The sequence below is a fragment of the Myxine glutinosa genome, chromosome 4 (assembly GCF_964187855.1).
Source record: "Myxine glutinosa chromosome 4, kmMyxGlut1.1, whole genome shotgun sequence".
In the NCBI taxonomy this organism is placed as follows: domain Eukaryota; kingdom Metazoa; phylum Chordata; class Myxini; order Myxiniformes; family Myxinidae; genus Myxine; species Myxine glutinosa.
The window spans coordinates 150,081,678-150,098,853 of NC_136264.1; the positions used below are offsets into that span (position 1 = coordinate 150,081,678).

The 17,176-nt window shown below is 40.1% G+C and overlaps 2 long non-coding RNA genes across 2 annotated transcripts in view; one reads left to right on the top strand and one right to left on the bottom strand.

Annotated features, from left to right (window-relative positions):
* LOC137425391 (uncharacterized) overlaps positions 1-7,366 on the bottom strand; it is a 71,978-nt gene extending 64,612 nt beyond the window's left edge. The window contains exon 1 of the long non-coding RNA XR_013623228.1: positions 7,294-7,366. This is a non-coding gene — a long non-coding RNA (uncharacterized LOC137425391). The remainder of the gene's footprint in view (positions 1-7,293) is intronic.
* Positions 5,413-9,306, top strand: LOC144891834 (uncharacterized). Its single transcript, XR_013623229.1, has 2 exons — positions 5,413-5,799; positions 8,449-9,306. It is a non-coding gene; the product is annotated as an uncharacterized LOC144891834 (long non-coding RNA).
* The last annotated feature ends 7,870 nt before the right edge of the window (positions 9,307-17,176 follow it).

Genomic DNA, 17,176 nt, shown 5'->3' on the forward strand with positions numbered 1-17,176 from the left:
ATTGTTGTAGCTATGGTAAATACCAGAACAGTATGTGGTAAATACATACTTGAATAAGAAATTCCAACTGCATTCATTGTCTTGTGAATGAGGTGAACTTACTTCCGGGCTCACTACCGTAAAATCCCTTTTTATTTGGTATTGGAGGGATGGAAGTTTTTGTCCTCCGTCGCACCGCGGAGCGAAAGGGGGACGATGGATTTTCCCTCCGTCCGTGTGTGCGTCCGTCCGTCCGTCCGTCCGTGCGTGCGTGTGTGCGTGCGTGCGGACGTGCGTGCGCGCGGACGTGCGTGCGTAAGCGAAGGACCGAATTCTAATTTGGTGTGTTAGACAAGTAAAAATTTGAGAATTTTCGAATAGTGTAGGCATTTTGTGTTAACAGTGATTAAACAAGTTTTTTAGGATAATTCGAGGGTGCTGAATTCAAAAATGCTGTTTAACCGGTTCAATTTTGGAGTCTTAACCTTCAAATTGTAAAAAACAAAATGCCCGCCATTTTCAGCATATTTTTTGCCATAACCTGAATTTTAAGCAACGTAGAAGGCTCAAAATAGTGGCAATACCCATGTTTGTGATACTGAGGATTCCAAATTTACTGTTACCTAAGTTGTAACTAGTTTGGCTTCGCCGCCATGTTGAATTCCAAGATGACCGCCATATTTTTGGTAATTTCTGGGGTGTATTTTTTTATGTACATCACTTTCACTGGTCAAATGCGCTTTTAATTTCTTTAGAACAAAAAAAATGATATTAAATCATTTCTAAAGTGCATTTAAAAAAGGGGTAAAGTTCCAAAATGGCTGCCCTTTAGTAATTATACTTTATAAATACCGTATAGCTCAATATTGGCATTTTCAAATGTTTACCTGTCTATCTTAGTCTGTTCTGTTTCTGCATTCTAGTTGTCTGTTGTATGCACATCCTCCTGTGCATGTTAGCCCAGCTTTTCTGCAGCTGCAACGGCCATTTATACATCCTTTGGTACATCCGCATGTTACTATCTCGCGACACGCCTTAGGAATTGGAGATAGCGTCATCAACTTCGGCACCAAGTTCCCATCGATGTATGTCCATCCCATGTCTGTTACTTGGGGGAGTACTGGAGTAGCGATGGTTGCGCGCTTCCAAATAAAAGCCTGGTAATGTGCACGCCTTATGTGTAGTCTCACTGCATCTTATGTTGGTGGCAGAGTCTCCTGTGGACAACCCTTAGAGAAGAGTATTACACGTGCCTTGTCGCATCTGTCCACATCATCGGGTACCTTGTAAAGACGGCATATGAACTTTTCTGCATCGTTGATTACTTCTTCAGTGATATCTTCTGTGCCTAGATCTGTCAACAATTGGCTGTGTGTTTGAAACACCTTCCAGGCTGTCTTTTTGCCGTGGCCAGCAAGCTGTGACACACTGTCACAACCAGTAATTGCATGGAATGGCAGCAACGCTTCCACTTGGCAAGGTGGCAGTTTCTGGTGGAGTTTGTGGATGGGAATGTATTTTGGCTTCTTAAGAGTTCCTGCCTTCATCCACAGCTGAGTGCATGGCATCTTATCAAAATGAGCAGCTAACAAGACCAGCACGTCAGTGTCACGCACTAAAACCACCACTGTTTCAGCATTTGTGTCGACGCAATGAAGAACAAGTCGTGTGTCCGCCTCCTCATGGTTGGCCTGTAGGGATGATGTGTCCATCTCTGGATCTGAAGATTTCACGTCTGTGATCTGTGCAAATCCTCCAGCCACTACAAGTGTTGTGGGTGCAATAGACACCGCATTTGTCATGAGCTGCTGAGAAAGAAACTCTGCTAGATTTGCCTTATTCTCTCCAAGTGAGAGAAAGTTGGTCCATTTGCCTGGTAGAGGAACGTTTTGGTTTTCTATTACCCGACGTATTGGTCGAGAGGCCCGGGTACGTTTCATTCTGGTTCCAGTCTTGATGGAATCCTGCTGGTATCGGTCGAAAGTTACGTCAACTCTCTCAAATTTTTTCCCCATGGCAAACACTGAATTCACAAACGCATCTGCATATTCACCAAATGTGGTTATTCCGCTGGGCTTTCCAAGAGCCATCACCAGTGCTTGACCATCAATTACTAAGCAAGTACTTCCAGTTAATGTCACTTGTTCTGGGGTTGAGACATCTTGAATCAACTCATTTGCCAGTCGAGATTTACCGCTACTGCCTGTATGTAGACTCCCATTCATGGCAGCAAGTGAAATTGGCACAGGCATAAGCTCATGCTGCAGAATCAGGTCCAGGTTTATCACACGCCCTGCTTTGGGAGCTGTCACAAGTCGCTGTAGAATGTTTCTATCTGCCTTGATGGTCGTTTCTTTGCCTTTGCTTTCTTTGCAGTCTACAGCATACAGAGACGAGAAAGTCTGTGCTTTGTTCCTATGTAAAGCGGCATTGAAATTGATATGACATGTGCCATCAGGAGGCTGAAGAAGGCGCTGATCAACAAACTCATCCAGCTGCACCTGTCCAAGTTTTTCTGCATTAAGCAAAGAATGTTGAATGCTCTCCGATGCCAAATCCTTGGCAGCAATATTCTGCAGTACAGAAGGTGTATGTAACTCAACCACAAGACCACAATTCCTTCATTGTCTCATTTTACTCGCTTTTCAAAATAATCCAAAGCACACTTTGCAAAAGACTCCAGGCGTACTATATTTCAATTTGTTTCTTTGTATTTAAATCCAACATTGTGGCCATCTTGATGATCAATATAGCGGCCATCTTGGAATTCAACATGGCGGCGAAACCAAACTAGTTACAACTTAGGTAACAGTAAATTTGGAATCCTCAGTATCACAAACATGGGTATTGCCACTATTTTGAGCCTTCTATGTTGCTTAAAATTCAAGTTATGGCAAAAAATATGCTGAAAATGGCGGGCATTTTGTTTTTTTACAATTTGAAGGTTAAGACTCCAAAATTGAACCGGTTAAACAGCATTTTTGAATTCAGCACCCTCGAATTATCCTAAAAAACTTGTTTAACCACTTTTAACACGAAATGCTTCCAACATTTTATATAAGCACAAATTCTCAAATTTTTACTTGTATATGTGGGTGCAACTAGGCAAATGGAAGAACCCTATTGAAAATGAGGTCGCCACGTCAAAATCCAAGATGGCTGTCACCATATCTAAACCTTGTGAGCACGATATCTTGAAAAGTAAATGTCTGAACCTTGTGAGCGAAATATCTTGAAAAAGAAACGAACTGCCAACTTCTAATCCTGTGTGTGGGTGTATCTCGGCATAAGGAAGAACGCTATTGAAAATTGTGTCGCCACGTCAAAATCCAGGATGGCCGCCACCATAGATATGTCTGAACACTGTGAGCGAAATAGCCTGAGAAATAAACGAACTACTAACGTCCAATCTGGTGTGTGGGTGTAGCTACGCATAAGGAAGAACGCTATTGAAAATTGGTTCGCCACGTCAAAATCCAAGATGGCCGCCTTGCGTCTTCCACTTTGTCAACTCACATCACTTCACCGACGGGGGACCAAGGCGTAACGCTTGTACTACTTTAATGTAATGGATGTAAATCGCTTGAGAAATGATGTTTATTGTCTTATTGCAATAAAACAGGTCTCACAATTCACTCCCAAGCCTACAAGGACCACCTACAGCACTACAAAGATGCCCTCTCCCGTGCCCGCTCCGCCTACTACTCTCAAATTAACCACTCTGGCTCTGGAAACCCAAAAGCACTCTTCTCTACAATAAACAAACTCCTCAGCCCCCTGAACACCACCACCCAGTCATTCACAGTACAAAACTGCATCTCCTTCCTTTCATTCTTCCAAAGCAAAATTGACAACATCTGCCACAGCTTAACCACCACCGCACCCACTCCCCCTCAAACCACCTGCCCCCCCCCCCCCGTTATCCTGCCAACCCCTGTCTCAGTTCTCCCGAGTCTCCCCGACTGACCTCTCTGAACTCATAGGAATGAAAACTGCCACCTGCACTCTTGATCCCATCCCCTCCAGCTTTGTCAAGGCCTCCCTTCCTACTCTCTCTCCACTTATCACTGCAACAATAAACTCCTCCCTGTCTACAGGCATCGTCCCACCATCCCTCAAAAGTGCTGCTGTTACCCCCATTCTGAAAAAACCTGGTCTAAACCCTGACACCCTAAACAACTTCAGACCCATCTCCAACCTACCCATTCTGTCAAAAGTTTTGGAATGCGCTGTAGCCACTCAACTCAAACATCACCTCTCTGCCAATAACCTGTATGAAACATTCCAATCCGGATTCTGCTCCAACCACAGCACTGAAACTGCTCTCCTCAAAATCACCAACGACCATCTCCTCTCCTCTGACGCCGGCAACCTCAACATTCTCATCCTCCTCGACCTCAGCGCCGCCTTTGACACCATCAATCACACCATCCTCCTCACCCAACTTGACATCACCTTTAACAAAGACATCACCTTTAACATTACCGGCACTGCCCTCTCCTGGATCAAATCATACCTCTCTGACAGACGCCAATTCATCTCCATCAACAACTGCAAATCCCCCACTGCTCCATTCCCCCAAGGTGTCCCCCAAGGTTCAGTTCTCGGCCCCCTCCTCTTCATCCTGTACCTGTCCCCCCTTGGTTACTTAATCCACCGTCATGGTCTCCAATTCCACTGCTTCGCCGATGACATCCAGCTTTTCATCTCCACCAAGTCCATCTCCACCGCCACCCACTCTATCCTGACAAACTGCATCACTGAAATAAAATCCTGGCTTCAAATCAACTTCCTCAAACTTAACTATGATAAATCTGAAATAATCATCATTGGCCCAAAAACGCTCACCAAATCCACCCATAACTTTGCCCTCAACATCGACGGTTTCCCAGTATCCACCTCCCCTCACTTCCGGAATCTTGGCATCATCTTTGACCAAACCCTCTCCTTCGACAAATACACTAAACAGATCACAAAGACAGCCTTCTTTCACCTGAAAAACATCGCCCGTCTCCGTCCATCCCTCTCCTCCATGGCTGCAGAAACCCTCATCCACGCCTTCATCACCTCCCGTCTGGACTACTGCAACAGCCTCCTCTATGGTTCACCCTGAATAATCACCAATAAACTCCAATACATTCAGAACTCCGCTGCCCGGCTAATCACCCATTCCCGGACCCGTGACCACATCACCCCCGTCCTTTATAAGCTTCACTGGCTCCCCATCCCCCAGAGAATCCAGTACAAAATCCTCCTCTTGACCTACAAAGCCCTCCATAACCTGGCCCCATCCTACCTGACTGACCTCCTCTCCAGACACACTCCCACCCGCAACCTCCGCTCTGCTGGTACCAACCTCCTGACCCCCCCCCCCCCATCCGGACCAAATTCAGATCCTGGGGGGACAGGGCCTTCTCCATCGCTGCTCCCACCCTCTGGAACTCACTACCTCACACCATCAGAGACTCCTCCTCACTCACCACATTCAAAACATCACTCAAGACCCACCTGTTCAACACTGCATTCAACATTTAACCCACAGCATTTAACCCCTGACTATCTCTTCTCCTTCTCCTTCCTTTTGCTTTGATTATTTACCTATTGATTTTTGTCTTTTTGCACTTGTTTTTTGTACTCTGTCAAAGCGCTTTTGGGCTTCTTTAAAAGCGCTATATAAAATAAATGTATTATTATTATTATTGTGTGGTTGATACATGTAACCTTGAAAATGTCATGACTGACCCACTGTATTGTTTGTCTTTTGCTCAGGGGCACATGCACAACAACCTGTGAGAACGAACTTCTAAGGCATCCCAATTGGTGTGTTCTTGTTGGTTGATCATCCAGTGTCTTCACTTAGTTCTCCCGTCACATTAAGGTTTAATCAAGCCGGTCAGAACACACGGTACATGAGAACACACGGTAATCGAGCATCACGTTGGGCTAATTATTCAATAGCTCAATAAATGTGCGTTTCACAATCCTGCTGTTCATCTTTTAAGATTGCTTTAAATGCGATTTTTTTTTCCAGATTTTGTCGCAGGTTGTGATCAATGCAGTCAGTGTGGTCATTCTTGTTCTTAATCACGTGTCCAAACCACCACAAACTAGTCTCTCTAATCCTTTCTGCGATACTTACAAACTCTTGCTCTCTTGCATGTCTCCTTATTCCTGATCCATTATCTTAGTGATATTCTAAGAATCCACTGAAGCATTCTCATCTCTGTCCTCTCCAGCAACTCCTCTTCCATTTTTTCCAAAGCCATATTTCTGCACAATACATTATAACCGGTCTAATCAATGTCTTATAGATTTTAACCTTATATTTTCTCAGTATTCTTTCACAGTTGACTCCACTAACCTCCTTCCATTTTACCCCAGCTACTTCACAACTTCCCCTTTCCTTTGGTAATAGCCGGCGAAGCCGGTGTTGCGAATGAACGCGTACGTATTGTGAAGCCAGATTTTGCTGAATCCTTCGAGAATTTCGAAGCTTTGACGCACCAAATCGCTCCATGGAGGCCGCCATCATGCGGATGCGGAAGTATGCATAAACAATTGCGAAAAAGTTCAATAGGAGTTTGTTTCACCCGCCTTTGTTTGATTCACAATCTTATGCACCTCTAATTTGTAATTAAAATACTTTAAGACCAACCTCGTTCGCCGGGCCCGCACGGGCCCTGGTTATCTTCAACGAAAATCGTCACCAAACACCGGAACCAATGAGATTCGAGCATTTGAAAAAATATTTCAAAAAAGCTTATTACCGCGTTTCGGACTTCGGAGGGTGAAAACGGCGTCAAATATTCTAACATTGACGAAGAATTATTTTTTAGAAATCTCGCGGCCGTAGGGGAAAGTTTTTCACGGCCGGAAATATCCGAATTTGAGACGGAATTCACCAAATTAATCAAGAAGGAGATTTTTATAAATTTTAATCTCATCCAGAATGCAAATGGTGTCATTTTGAACGAGGTACGGTACCTACTACACCTACCTACTACCAACTACCTAACCCACTGATGCCATCGTGATGGGTAAAATAGTGGCAAGAGGCTTTGGCTTCGCCGGCTCATTGCGGCTTTGCAGTCGGGTACTAGTATCACATATGAACATATCACAATTTTGATGTAATGTAACAATTTGGAATCATGTAACATATCACAATGAACCAAGGTATTTATATTTATAATGCCATATTACAAATACAACCAAAACACAATTACCATACCTATTCAAACAACTCAATAATTTGCCAATAACTCGCCAATGCATCCCAGGTTCAACTTTAAAAAGCAAAATGCCCTCATTTACCTCGCACTCCGGAGAGAGTCAGAGACAAATAAATTGCAGCGAGCTTGGGAAGCAACATGTTGGCTGCACTCCAGGTCACGAAATTCGATGAATGATGTTGACAGGTGTGCGGCTGCAAGTTTTTATTGTGTATTAACATTTGTAATTTGACCTTCATCGATAATGAGTAACATATCACAATGAGCATGAAGGGATGACAACTTGTTTACTCACGGTTATATTCTTTCATCCCTGCACATTTTGTTCGGTGTCATTTTGATGTAAGAGAAAGACAAAAGGGACTTAAATCAACAATATAATTAAGAAGGGCAATTATTTATTATAATATGTCCTCCCCCCCTACTTCAACCACCCACTGCAGTATTTGTCATGAAAATATTGGAGGGTATGGTCAGACATTGGGGTAGTGGGGAGAACGGTTGGACACAGAGCAAGGAACTAAACAAACAGGAAAGTAGGAGAGAGATTAGGGGAAGCAACAGCAACCCCCAAGGAATAATATGGCTGAGCGAGGCAAGGTCATTGGGGTGGGGATAAAAAAGTTTAAAAAAACTAGAACGGCACTTGGTGGAGCTCATACATCTGCCAGGTTGAACTGTTTGCGTTTTGTATCCACTGATAGTCCAGATCTGGACTCGGATCTGAACCAAAATCCCATCAGCTTGTTCTTGGCACCTACCCAACTCATCCACAACTTTTTTTCAGATATCGTGCTTCATCTCGTTTTTGCCCTCTCGCTCCATGGTGAAGTCACTTAAAAAGAAATTCTAATCCGGATCTGGATTTGGACCTTCACCAAAAGTTAATCAGTTCATCCTTGTCACATATCCAACCTCTCCACCAAATTTCGTCTGAATCCGTCCACAACCTTTTGAGATATCTTGTTCATGAACAGACAAACACATCGACAGGGGTGAAAACCTTCGGTGGCGGAGGTAAAAATGTGTATTGAAGGATCGGCAATGGCATGAGATATCCGTGCACTGCTAGCTTTTAATAACTGAGAAAGAAGAGTGGGATTTAACAGGAAGATGGTTCCACAAACACGGGAAAAGAGGCACAAATAAGTTGAGATGTGCAGTCGGTGTGCGGGTTTTGAATGTTTCATCTGGAGTGATTTTATTATTGGAAGATAACGTAGCTTGTGTTTTGCAGTTGCTGGAGGGTCAGAGGGCAGAGGGAGCAAGACCAGAATGGAGGTGGAAATTAGAGACAGTCGTCACTTACTTGCCCGAGGGAGAGCAACATATCCTTTTCTTTGGTCTCATCAGGGAAATGCCTATTATACCTATTTCTATGATCTCACACCTATTGTCTCCACTACTTTCCACCATATTGCACCAACAAAATAATACCTGTGTATGTTTGTGTGATCGCGGTTCGGGGTTCACATTAACGTGGGAAAGTGAACTTCATGTCAGATATAATTACTCCGCCACCAAAAGTGGATGGAGGTTTTCTTTCACGCCTGTCCATCTGTTTGTCTGTTTGTGAACAGGATATCTCAGAACATTGTGGACGGATTCGGACGAAATTTGGTGGGCAGTTTGGATATATGAGAATGACAAAATTATTGGATTTTGGTGAAGATATGAATCCGGATATGAGGATTTTAAAATGTTTAAAGTAATTTTCCCCATTGATAGATGGGGCCAAAATGATACACATATACAGTGTCTTCAGAAAGTATTCACACCCCTTAACTTTTTTCACATTTTGTTGTTACAGCCTGAATTTAAAATGGATTGAATTGACATTTTTTTGCACTGATCCACACATAATACCCCATAATGTCTAAGTGAAAAATTTTCAACATAAATTTTTATAAAACAATTTAAAACATCAGAGAGCAATCAGATTGCAGACCCTTGCCAGGATGTGTTTGTAGTTTGTGTGGTGTTTATTAGCTGCTGTGTTTGTATAGTTTATTGATGACATGACGTCATTAATTTAATTCTGCCATACAATTTTTGTGGAGATCATGCACAATAAATTTCAAACTGATCGGTTCAAGCGTTCTACTTGTCTATTTTTTTTTTTTTTTTTTGTTGTATACAAGATCAGGGATTGTGTAAGAGCTAACATTAATCACAAAAAAACAAACAGACACACAAAACGTACAATAAAGGGAGCGGGAGACAAGATGGGGAGAGAGAGCTGGAAGCACACAAGTACAACAGCAGAGAACAGGGACATCTGGAGATCTGTGGGAGGGAGAGGGCTTGGGGGGAAGAGGCATGGTAGGGGGGACTTAAAGGAACAAATTATGGAACGGGGTGGGGGTGGGGGGGGGGGAGGAACAAATTATGATGTCATAACGAATACACTGATGAAATCTTCATGCATATATGTTGTTCCCTATGAGGAGTACTTGACAATGAGCCCTGTTTCATTTTTACCCTCGCCAGAGGAGGGGGTATTGCATTTGAATTGTTTGTCCGCACAGAATAAATATGATTTTCTCTGCAACCGTTGGTCCGATTGACAGGAAATTTTCACCATTGGTGCACTTTCTCCTGGAGTTTTTGTGATAATTATGACGTCATAGGTCACGTGGTATGGGTGCCATCTTGGAAAAACCGAAAAACTTTGAATCTCTACGTCTCTGAAAGCGCTACAAACCAAAAAAATTGAGACATGGCTCATTGTAAAGAACTCTCCATGGGGAATATGATATGTTAATGATTATCCTGGTGTTGGGCTAGCGGCTAGGGTGCCGGGTAAGGATACCTAGGATCCTGGGTTCGCATCCCAGTAGATCGCTGAATGAACGCTAGGGGGGTTGACTCAGCCTGATCATACCTTCCGAGGTCGGCTAATTGAGTACCAGTTCACTGGTAATTCCCTGTTTGTCGTTACAGGTGGCAAAAAGGGTTGGCGTCAGGAAGGGCATCCGGCCGTAAAACATTGCTTCAAAAAGGGGACCGAAAAACAACAACAACCACGGTTCCCGAAAAAGGCCAACCCCTGCTTTGCGGGGAAAAATGGCCTCTAAAGGTGGTTTTTAATGATTATGCCATCGGTGCCTCCATTATGACATCATAATTCGACGAGTACAAAACTTCATCCGATCAAGATTAAATTTCTTGAGCATCATCTAGGGATAAATTCGTTTGAGAAAAAAAAATGATGGCATCGGTCACGTGGTTCAGCCACCATATTTGTTTTAACACTAAATTCTTAAAAACCACTAACATGTCCTGGTGAGCGTCTGCAATCTCTGCTCTTTCTTGTTTCCCATGGAGCAGTTTCGGAGATATAGAGGTGAATTTTTTTCGGTTTTTCCAAGATGGCGCCCATACCACTCACTTTACCTATGATGTCATAAATATTTTAAAATCCTACAGGAGGAGGGGCTCCTATGGTGAGAATTTCTTGCCAATTGGACCAACAGTTACAGAGAAAAGCATACTCGTTCTGTGCGGACAGACCGACAAACAGTCCCAAATACAATAGCCTCTCCTCTGGCGAGGGTAATAAAAAGCTGAAATGTCTCGAGTCAATAATAAGTATTCAATCCCTTTGCTATGACACTCCAAATTGAGCTCAAGCGCATCCCATTTCCTTTGATCATCCTTGAGATGTCTTTGCAACTTGATTCGAGTCCACCTGTCACCACTTCAAATGATTGGACATGAGTAGGGGATAAATGTTGGTTCTGGGGCACATAAAATTAAACTGGATTAAACTGGATGACCTGGAGATGACCTGGACGAAACTGCATTAAACTTGAATAAACTGGATTAAACTGGATGACCTGGAGATGACCTTTACTGAGTCTTCCCCATTAACTTGGCTTGGGTTCTGGCTCACCTTAAAATTTAACATTGAAGTCAATGGGGAAAATTAAGGAAACTTATTGACCACTCACTCTGAAGCACCCCAAAAAAAAATTACGCCCTTTTTCTCTCAAAAAATTACACCATTTTTCTCTCAAAAAATTAGGGGAGAGGCAGGTTAGTTGATACAGTAGGTTAGTTGATGCAACCTTCCTCCTAGCCATCAGAAATGAAACTTGTGTAAATGCTGCCTTCTGTTGTTAGCTAGTTGCATCACATATCATTGATAAGTAGGTCAAGAAGTTACAGACAAAGAAAGGGTGTGATTCTCCAAAAAACCTGATTTGTGTCATCCTGAGTAAAAACGCCAACAAAAGGTAAGATCATTTATTGTGATAATACTACATAGATTTCACAGGAGTTCTCATTGGTTGATTATACCTTGTAAAAGTGGCTTTCAGCCTACGCTGCTTTTATTGCCAGGATATTACACATAAGCATGTGGGCAACATGTGTTGCAAAAAACCCATGGATGGGTTAGATGATACAGTCTGAGTAGGTTAGTTGATACGCGTGTCAACTAACCCTACCGACCTGTATCAACTAACCCATTCATTTTTTTTTTTTACAAGACAATGCTGTAGCCATTTGTAACTGGGCTTCATACATCATAATATATGTAGGCCTATATAGCCTACACTGTACATCTTTAGAATATAAGAGTTGTGTCCATCTGAGTTGTGAATCTGGTTCCTTTGCTGATATTTGATGCTTGCCGATTCATTTGCTTGGCAGTTCTTTTTTTCTCTCTAACTTAACCTTTAGCCCCATTGTTAGATATACTTTACATTACCTATGTATACAATATACATAGCAGGTATACAACTGAATAAATAACAAACAAACAGCTTTAACAAGTAAAGATACATTCAAAGTACACAACCCCCATATGCCAAATAATTAAATATCCTACAGCGCGGCATTGCCGGGGCACCTTGGGCGCCCGGCAATACCGCAGTGCAGCTCATAGAGAGTCCATTGGGAGGGGGAGGTGTACAATAATTGATTGATTAATTGTATAATTAAAATCAATAAAAAATTATCATAAAATATTTTCGTAATCAATTGGCTAATACCACAACTAAACCACTCGTTCTTCATCCGAAGATGTATCCTTTAGAATCAATAAATAATTAATCGATTAATGGTTAAATCAATGAATCAAAAATATCCTTCATGGCCGGCCACATCACCTGGTCACTGTCATGTCTAAATATTAGCTTCCCAGTTCAAAAAGTGCCTGAGATATTGCCCAGATGAGAAAGAAAATAAATAAATGATTAATAATGAAAATAAATAAATAATAATCATTAAAAAAATTAAATAGTTAATCAATTGGCTAATATAATACATAAACCACCACCATTTCATCCGAATCTGTAACTTTGAAAAAATTAATTAATAAGTCATTCATTGAATAATTAAATAAGTAATCGATAAATTAATTAATCAATAAATCAAAAATAACCTTTACAACCAGATCGCTTGGTCATTGTCATGTCCAAATATCAGCTTCTGAGGTCAAAAGGTGCCTGAGATATTGCCCAGATGAGAAATAAAATAAATAAATAATTAATAATGAAGATAAGTAAATAATAATTATAAAAAATTAAATAATTAATCAATTCGCTCATATAACACATAAACCACCACCATTTCATCAGAATCTGTAACTGAATTTTTTTTTTGTCATTAATCAAATAATTAAATAATTAATCGATTAATTGATAAATTGATTAATCAATAAATCAAAAATAGCCTTTGCAGCCAAATCACTTGGTCATTGGCATGTCCAAATATCAGCTTCCTAACTCAAAAGGTGCCTGAGATAATGGCCAGAAGAGAAAGGAAATGTATAAGTACTTAATTAATTGCTAATAATTAAATAACTAATCAATTAATTGATTAATCAATAAATCAAAAATATCTTTTAAAGCCAAATCACTTGGTCATTGGCATGTCCAAATATCAGCTTCCTAACTCAAAAGGTGCCTGAGATAATGGCCAGAAGAGAAAGGAAATGCATACGTACTTAAAACCACCGTTTAGAGGCCATTTTTCCCCGCAAAGCGGGGGTTGGCCTTTTCGGGGACCGTGGTAGTTGTTGTTTTTTGGTCCCCTTTTTGAAGCAATGTTTTACGGCCGGATGCCCTTCCTGACGCCAACCCTTTTTGCCGCCTTCAACGCCAAACAGGGAATTACCAGTGAACTGGTACTCAATTAGCCGACCTCGGAAGGATGACAGGCTGAGTCAACCCCCCTGGCATTAATTCGGCGATCGACCGAGATTCGAACCCAGGATCCTAGGATCCTAAGCCGGCACCCTAGCCGCTAGCCCAACACCAGGGGCCCAACACCATACGTACTTAATTAATCGCTAATAATTAAATAACTCATCAATTAATTGATTAATCAAAAAACAAAAAATACTGTTTTTGACAAAGTACTTGCTCACTATTGTGCCGAAATTTCAGCTTCCTTGCTCAAAGGATGGCTGAGATATTGCCCGGACAAGAAAAAACAAACAAACAACCAAACAACCAGTGTGAAAACTGAGTACTCCCTTTCAGCGTGCGTCATTGCCGAGCCCTTTTCGGTGCCTAGCAATGACGTTATGCAGCGCCTGGAGATGGCATAGGAAAGGTGCGGTGTACAATTAACAGTGCTCATTGACTCTGAAAATACCATTAGTACAAATATTAAACATAAATGATGGTATGTAGCCTAGTTTGATGTGTATCTGTAATTATGTGCATGCTAATTTGTTACCATTGGCAGAAATACCATGGAAATCAATGTATCATCTAACCCATTCACGCCTTCCAAGGTGTATCAACTAACCCACTTGGTCAGGTCAGATGATACGTTTGACAAACAGTTTTTTTGTGAGCCACCATTCCAAGTTTGATAATGCAGCAGATCTGGCATGCTTCACAGATATGTACAAGACCCTGATATTTCTTTTGGACAATTCATGAATCCTGTCGAGCTTCATTATAAGTCTTCATTATAGGCCAACATAACTGAAAAGTGTATCAAATAACCTGCCTCTCCCCTACACCATTTTTCTCTAAAAAAACATACACAATTTTTCCCTCAAAAAATGACACTATTTTTCTCTCAAAAATTACACCATTTTTCTCTCAAAAAATTACACCATTTTTCTCTCAAAAAATTACACCATTTTTCGCAAAAAATTGCACCCCTTTCTCCCTACATTTGACTCATTAACTCTCCCAATTTTTCATTATACTCATACAGAGACCCAACGAATATTTGTTTTTCTTTTTTAGGTAATAATTTAATTCTCTTAAAAGAACAATCACCATCTAGAATATTGATAAATATTACATTCGAATTTGTCTCTCGGTTTAGGTATCGCTGTTGAGCTAAGATGAAATGATAGACCTCTCTAAATGATCTCATCTGATCCCCTCCCAAACCACATATAATTTTTAGATTATAGTAAACTTGCCGAAAGCACCCGGCGTTGCCCGGGTTCTTTTTGAATGAATTTACTACTATAATTCAGCTTTTACTCACGGCCGTAGAAGATTGACTGATATAATTCAGCTCAGCTTTTAATTGCGAAATGGGCCCAGCCCAGCCGAGGTGGCCTCGACTGGCCTCACCACCTAGCCTATAACCTTTCCGGGGCCCGTGCTGACACTTTTAGTTCTTTTTGAATGAATTTACTACTATAATTCAGCTTTTACTCGTGGCCATAGAAGATTGACTACTATAATTCAGCTCAGCTTTTAATTGCGAAATGGGCCCTGCCCAGCCGAGGCGGCCTCGACCGGCCTCGCCACCTACCCTATAACCTTCAAATTTTCAAAGAATTCAAATTCATTCAAAAGGCCCGTCCCGACATTTTTTGTTTCAGAGGTTTTCTCCTATCTTTCACCGTTCAGGAGATTAGCGTGTGCGGACAAACAAACAAACAAACAAACAAACAAAAACTTTCTTTTATATATATATATAGATAGATTATTTTCCCCTCAATCATTTGACAACCACTTTTTTACCTAATAAATACAATGTTTCAAAACAAAAGACAAATTTCAATCAATCTCCTCATTTAAAATGAATACTGAAATATATTGCACTGATGTAAAATTGAACAAAGATGATTATAATAACTTTTGGATTAAACCTATTATGAAGGATAATATAAGCTACTCAATCTCTTTTAAAGGAGGAGCATTCTCTGTCTTTGGGAAGTCGTCAATTAAAGAAATTATAACAAGAGTTTCACCAATGTTTATGGAGATCTATAGCAAACTAGAGGAGGTAATGAAAGATGTTAAAGTATCAAAAAACAAAACTCTTTTTACTGAAGCTACCGAAAAGGAGGATAAAACTATTAGTTGTAAACATGGTGAAATTTCTATAATCTTTAATAACCCTAAAGATGTTAATCTTGATGAAATGAAAGATGTTAATAGAACAGGAGAAATGTCATTTCGCTCAATAGTAGTTAAGAACCATTTTAAAATTACCTTTAATATCAGAAATATTGTAGTTGAATCTGTTAATGAAAAAAAGTATATAGATATAGATGGTAATGTTTTTTCTGCTAATTAAATATGAGTCATTATTCAAGTGAAGATTTTGAGGATTATGATAGCTCCTGCTCTGTTGGAACAGAAGACAGTTATGATCCTGAGAGTTTATGTCCTTTGTTATGATATTTACAAATTATATGATTTAAATGGAGAAGAAATCTTGGGATCATTTTATTCACAGGAATTAAAAAAGACAAAGATAATAAAAAATTGAAAAATAAGGTCTAAAATATTAAACAGTCTCCTCCAAAAAATGTGATTTTTTTTTGAAAAATAAGGTTCTAATACTTAAACAATATCCCTCAAGGATCAATACTAAGATCTGTGCCAAGAACTGATTTTTATTTTAAGCGAAAAAGTATCTATAAATTACAATGAGATTTTCATCAAGAAAATTTTATTTTATGCAAAAAAGTATCTATAAATTACCACGATATTTTCATCAAGAAAATTTTATTTCAAGCGAAAAAGTATATATAAATTACGAGATTTTCATCAAGAAAATTTTATTTTAAGTGAAAAGGTATCTATAAATCACGAGATTTTCATCAAGAAAATTTTATTTGGAGTGAAAAAGTATCTATAAATTACGAGATTTTCATCAAGTTTTTTTACGATATAAATATGATGAATACAACGTATTGCAACGTTTGTAATCGTGAATATCATAAGCGTGTTTTGACACGTCATCTAAAATCAAAAAGGCATAGACGAAATGCGGGAGAACTACCTCCTGTGTCTAATGTAAAAACACTGTGATGTCCGCTCTAAGGATGTCCGAAAGGTCTGGTATAACAAACACCCTCCAACAAAAAAGCATAGACTAAATACTGGAGAACTTCCTCCGGCATCTAATGTTATACACTGTGATGTCTGTTCTAAATATGTCTTGAAAGGGAGTTATAAGAAACACCTTCAATCACAAAAACACAAGCAGAATGAAGCGCCAGTTGTATACTCTATTAAAATTAAAAACTCTGATGGAGTATTTAAGGGACATGTTGAGATAAGGGTTTTTTAGTTTGGAACTCCTGGACCAGAATCAATAGCTGAGGCAATTGAGATGGTTAAACCTGTTATTGAAACACTTGTAAAAGATACACTGACTGAGATGAATACTTTAAAGTTTTATATGGGAGTAAAAATGGGTATGGTAAAAGATGGTGTTGAAGAAACTCCCTATATGAGAACAGACTCTCACTTTATCACATCATTCCAAGATTTCTTATCATCAGGTGTTCATGGTGAACTTGTAAAACAGGAGCAGGATGTAGATAATACAATTGTAGGTAGTGGATATAGTATTAGTAACATAATTTTCCAAGATATACACATTCTGAAATCAGACCCTCTTAAAGCTTGTTCTCACATTGATTTACCGAGGGTAATAAAACTTTAAAAATCGGTTGTTAATATTCAAAGCAAAGATAATAAATGTTTCCTATGGTCTGTTCTCGCTCACCTTCATCCCCCACA